Below are 6000 nucleotides of genomic sequence, written 5' to 3' on the forward strand. Positions count from 1 at the left end.
TATTATTATCATCCAGTGAGTCATATATAACATACTACATCTTTTGAATTTCTTCCAGACATTATATGTAGTGACATATGTAGTATTATCCACCACTTTGGATTATATAGACCTCCCTTGGTTTGTCTCACGATTTATCCTTATTTCAGGATTTATCTATTCACTGGGCATCATATGGCGTTTACGTATTCATGGCCAATTCAATACGCCTTTATCTGTCACTTTAGAAACCCCACGTTTCTTTCTTTATTCATTATTATGAGTACTCTTGCGTGGGTTCATGATCCTCGATTCATTATTCATGTGCTACATATTCGCGCTTTTTCTATGAATGTATGTGTCGACACATTTATATATATATATGGTTTCCTTCCAGACATCAAATAATTCACGAGATCTCATCATTATCAATGCCTTCAGTACCATGAGGCCCGGCGTCCCGAACCCCCATAGTTGATAGCTGACGGCATAGCCATTTCGGCCTTGTCTGGAAAGTCTATGACCTCGGTTTCTTTTGCACCTTTATTTAATTTCCGAGGTTCCTTTTGGAACATATATTCGGTCTCATATTAGACTCGGTAGCAACTTGGTTGTGTCTTTAAGACATCAAAACCGTGTGGTGCTAAGCTGGGATGACATAGTCATTCTTTCTCGGGTCAATGTGTCTGGCATTTTATTTTGCTATCATTGTAGCATATGGACGTCTATAAATCTTTTCTAGTCCGAGGATCTTTGCCAAGACAATGATGGTTGATACCATTCTTTACCAGCTTACTACTTCTTCTCTCCTTTCAAATGTTGGATATTAGAATTCATAAACTTTATGTAATCCTTGTTCCTTGGCCTATGATTAAATCACCCATTTTGGCTCAAGGTTTCTTTTAAACTTATGGAGAAAGTATATTCATAATATATATCCAACATATATTCCCAATCCTCCTTATGAGATTCTAAGATCATATGATCTTTAGATGGCACATATATTTGTGGTGGATTTATTCATAATATCTTAATATGATATATGTCTGGACTCATGATCCGTATTAGTCTGAGGTGGGAATATTTATTATCACTTATATGGCCTGATATAATATCTATGGCCTGATGCAAGTTAATCTTTTATAACTCATGATGTCCCCAAGCATATGGACTTTTAGATTTTGAACCTTATAGGTAATGGTCTTTATATCAAATTCAACCAATATATAATATGGTTGTGGACCATGTTTCACGGATTTTAGTATGGTCATGTATCATGGGATTTGTCCTCACTCCCCCTCATGAACATACTCTAATTCGTGGTGCTTGGGACAATAAATTCCCTTGTGCATAGATATATATTGCACAAACGTGAGATCTTATGGGATAGCTTTTGTGCCCTTTTAAATCTTTGCATCATAATTCAGATGGCTATGTATGGTAATGCCATCTAAGTGATAAGTTTCGTGGGTCAATCAAACATGATTATGATTGCCCTGGCTATTTGCCTAATATTATATTGATCTCTAGATCAATAGAGAATGTAGTCTCGATCACTTAGGCTATTTTAATTTAGGTACTTTTATTCCTTTTTGGCCATTGTTGGAAACCATATTTTCTTCTTAATTCAATAGGTCTTACAGGGTGAATATAATGCCTTTTTATGCAAAGCCTTGGTCAGACTTCTTTTCCTTTCTTTCAAGGAATGTCCAGTTGAGTTCAAGAGTATCATAATAGAGCCTAGATGGCCGAGCATGTCGTGCCATACTTATAAAGGCTTCTCTGAACTCTTTGGAAAGTGATTTGCATCATAATAGAGCCTAGATGGCCGAGCATGTCGTGCCATACTTATAAAGGCTTCTCTGAACTCTTTGGAAAGTGATTTGGGGTATTAACCCACAATCATATTTATCTTGGCTCAAAGAAGGCTTATAGATATAGTAGGTAGTCTCTAGGACTTTTCCTTTGGCCTTGGGCATTTTCATAAATCATAAGGAATTCTTTCTTTCCTTTGCCCATAGTTTCAATATGTAGAACATTCATATAAATGTCTTTGAAACTTTGATAAATTCCACTTTGATTTATGTGGAATGTAATGCATCAGAGATTTTTAGATGTGTGCCTTTAAGCATCATGAGGTTGGACTAGCCATGACCTTGAAAAATATCTTTTGTCTCTTAATATAATGTGGCTTGGTCCACTATAGAGAACAAAGACAAAGTAAAATGATGTCGAAATCTAATTGGCCTTTATTAAGGCAATATGAAGTCTCGTATTCTAGTTGATCATCATTCTTATGGTCGAAATTATTTGCACCATCTAGATGGACCCAATGGGTCATAGGGTTTTATCCCTTTATGCTCTCCTGGTAGAGTTCAATAAAGTGTTTGGAGTTCTACATCGGTTGGCCCAATGATTATTCATCCCACACCGATGGCAAGCAGATTTGGTCGTGGCATGGGTATTAAAATCGGACTTATACCCACGGCTAGGTTGATAACCTTGGCCTCGGCCTCGACTATGGAGTGACTGTGGGTGATATCCACGCACACTCTTGCCATCTTCCATCGCCTTTCACATGGTCATGGTTTGACTCTTTCATATGGCTCTGTGGCCGTATATGCCTTAGGCAATGCCTTAAAATCCAGGAGGCCTCATCTCACTATTCCTCATGAGTAACTCATTGTTTTGCTTAGAAAGCAACAAACAAGAGATTAAATTTGCATATGTGGAGGAACCCTTTTCTCGGTATTATTGCTGAAGCAAAATATTGCTTGTGGAATGTAGAGAATTTCTTCTCTAACATGTCAGCATATGTGATAGTCTCTCCACACAGTTTCAACTTTGAGATTATCATGAATAGAGCCGAGTTATACTCATCCACAGACTTATAGTCTTGGGTCTTTAGGTCCCTCAAATCATATAGGGACTTTGGTAATAGCACCGTACAATGGTGATCATATATGGATTTCAATTTTATCCAAAGGTCCAGAGGATTCTCAATAGTGAGATATTGATCATTGAGACTTTCAGTAAGGTGATGGCGTATGATTAAGAAAATCGCCTTGTATCTATCTCAAAAGTGAGAAAATTAGATTCAATCACCAAGATTTAGATTTCAAGATGATTTTCAACATCTGAATATTTGACATTGCTTTCAAGCATCTAGCCATAATTTATATGATTTAATTTATATGATTTAATAATAATTTAATAAGGCTTCCCCGAAATTATATAATATATTTGCTTTAAGCATTTCTAGTATGACAATGATCAATTGATCACTGCATCTAGTGATCCTTTTAATTATAATTCATATTTGGATTTATTATATATATGTATATAGGGTATTAAGGCCCTTTAGGATTTGAATAAGGATCAATCATTTAAATGAGATCAAGCAATATGGGTGAAAATCAATCACAATGGTCGAATGATAAATGCATGGCTCAAGAACTAATCGAATGTTCTGTCCTAAGCATTGGACCAAAATAATATAAATGTGATTCTTAATGCATGAGGATATTTGGTTTTCAAAGATCACTAAAATAATAACCGATTCCTTCCCCCCTTTACCGGGTAAACCAAGACAAGAAAATTTATAATTTTCAGCAAATGTCTAAACCAAATTCAATTATATTTTCAATCAATTGGTTTCAAGGAAGGTTTATATTTTAATAAAAGCAAGCATGCTTAATTCTTAATAAAACTATATGACAAGAAGATGCATGGAAATGATCAGTTCATGATATGTGAATGATCTAACAATTTACTAATCCATGTTTGATCGGTTTAAACAGGATTATAATTTCTATCAAAGCAAACATGCTAAGTTTAGATGAAAACCGATTTGGTCTAATTATATGCAAGCAGTGTGAACCATTTAGATGCAAGCAATATGAACCATTTTAATTTATATGAACTATTATCAGGATTTTCAATGATATGCAAACATAAAATCAGTCTTAGCAATATGACAATTATGCATGGTCAGATTTTAAATAATATGACAATTGCATTTAAAGTTGGTTCAAGATGATTCAAGATGATTCAAAATTTTACTAAACTGATGCTATCAAGTATGCAACAAGATTACTATAATTTAATCATCAATTTCAAGCATTGAAAAGATCAAGATTAACTATCAACTTATGTGATCAATATTCAGTATGAAATCTATTCAAGGTTGGTTCAATTATTTAGCTATCAACCTATATGATCAAATGATTTCATGCATATTTATTCTATCTTATGACATATCAATTTTTAAAAACAAGACTATATGTTATAAAACTTTTATAAACATTTTCAGTCAAAGATATGCAATTAATAAAATCAAGCAAGCATTTATAAAATCGATTTTCAGTTTATAAAATCTGATTTTGCATTTAGAAAAGTTTTAAACTCTTGACAGATACAAAATAAATATTATTGGTCAAGGATATGCAATGAATGATTTTAATTTTGATTTTATGGATGGGTTGACTGAATTTGGGAGATCTAGCCGAAAATGGCACAGAAAAGGATTCATGGATTTTTGTTTTGGCCAGATTATATATTCATGTTTATCACATCTGGTAAATTGGCCAAAGCATCCATAGGTTTAAGCTATCTCAAATAGTTTATGGTTCATAAGTTTTTATAAACAAGATTCATATAGATCTTTAGGTATTTTAATCTATTTTTGAGATACTTAGAACCTTTAGAGAATTATAACTTTTATGGATTCAACATAATTCAGAATCAAGTTTCTTATGGATCAATGGATCATAGAAACAAGATTAATATTATGGATTCATATAGATCTTTAGATTTCTTTTCATATATAATGGTGTTCTTAGATTTTATGGATAGATTAGTTTACCATTTTACACCACAAGAATTTGAATGGACCACCATGAGAGAGAGCTGATCCACGGATGAGCTGGTTGAGAGAGAGGTGGAGGAGCTGGCCGGAAAAACCATGAGTCGGCGGCGCGGATAGTTTATGCGATTGCCGACGCGTCAGAGATCGGATCGACAAGCCGTCTTCGGAAACGGATTCTTCTCGTCTTGGGCTTCAGATTGATAGGTGGATCGTCGTCTGGCTCCACAGGGTTTGAGAGATACGACGGTTTAAAGTTGCGCTTGGATTTAGAATTTTGTGGCCGGAAAAGAGAGCTCCGGTGGAGAGAGATTGCTCAGGTAGAGAGAGTTTTCTCGTGCTGATAACGTGTTGTAATCTGTGTGAAATGTGGAGAGTGAATTGTGAGGAATGTTGTGTGTATTTCTCATTAGCCAACACCACATTATATAGTGGTTTGTACAAGGGTTTACAATTGCTTTACAAGGAATAAAATCTACACATTAATTACATTGATGTCACACATGAAGACTTGGTCAAGGTGATGATTCCAAGGTTGACTGAGTCTTCTGATCTCGGACCGGTTTGTAGATGAACCGATGTAGACCGGATGTAAACCTCCTTGCACTTCCTCTTGTATTTGTTGGACTTGTCTAATACTTGGTTAAGTACTTGGTTATGGTCCATCCACACAATGGTTTATAACACATTTTTTTTTTCTAATTTTCCATTTTACAAATTCTGAAATCAACAAAAATGAAAGTTGTGCATCAAAAAGGTTAAGAAGACATGAGAATCAACTTGATGGATATGGGTTGAAATTAAGCAACAGAATTTGTGAACTGAAAGGAAACCTTTTATTTGCATGTGACTCCTTCACCTAGCCGGGTCAGTTCTAAAACCGGATGTGAACTGAACCGGTAAAACCGGTCAAAAATCGTTAGAACCGGTTACCCGGCCTTCATGAAAAACCCGGTTTATAAATTCATATATAACTAAACATTTGTTTTTCTGTTGATTTATAGGTTGAAGATAGTTTTTTCGATCAGTTCGCTTTGATTTAGCTAGATTTGATATAGGAAACGGAAAAGAAACCTTTTATTTGAACGAAAACAAAAAAAAACATAAATGGAAAAATTTACAGGAACTCAAACTGACATAACAATGGAGAAGAATGA

Source organism: Raphanus sativus, chromosome 8 (genome assembly GCF_000801105.2).
Source record: "Raphanus sativus cultivar WK10039 chromosome 8, ASM80110v3, whole genome shotgun sequence".
NCBI classification, from domain to species: Eukaryota; Viridiplantae; Streptophyta; class Magnoliopsida; order Brassicales; family Brassicaceae; genus Raphanus; species Raphanus sativus.